Raw genomic sequence first — 572 nt, 5'->3', positions numbered from 1 at the left:
AAAGCAGTGCAGCTATTTTTTTATATTACAGCTTTTTTTTAGCCAAAGCTGGAAAGAAGACACACAATTAGGTCGATAATTAATATGTGATGAGTCTCCTAATAATGAACATACCACATGCCTATTAAACCGACAAGACTTAATTAGGTTTCATAAATTCTTCACAATCCACAGATGCTACATATTCATATATTAGCCATCTTGTTCAGTCTGTGTGTTCATCAACTGGTAACTATGACATGAAGGAAGATTTGGTGAATCTAACCAATCATTATGATAACCAATCAAAAGCACAGGAGCTTTCTAACATAACATGCTGGAGGTAGAAGTTGGGTTCTCTTATTGTTTTATTAGATTTTTCTTTTTACATGCTTGTGATGCTTTTAATCAACATCACAGACTGGGATTTTGTCCTCCTTTCAAAATGTTGCAATGATGACAGGAACCTGGCATCCATTGTATGTCCATGTAAGTGATTTTGACAAGTGAATCAGGCAGGTACCCAAACCAGCTGACCAGCACTGACCCCACCCAGCCACCTACTGCAGGCTAGCATAGCTCTGAGTGCAGAT

Source organism: Etheostoma spectabile, chromosome 13 (assembly GCF_008692095.1).
Source record: "Etheostoma spectabile isolate EspeVRDwgs_2016 chromosome 13, UIUC_Espe_1.0, whole genome shotgun sequence".
NCBI lineage: Eukaryota > Metazoa > Chordata > Actinopteri > Perciformes > Percidae > Etheostoma > Etheostoma spectabile.
Note: the sequence above shows the minus strand (reverse complement) of the source record.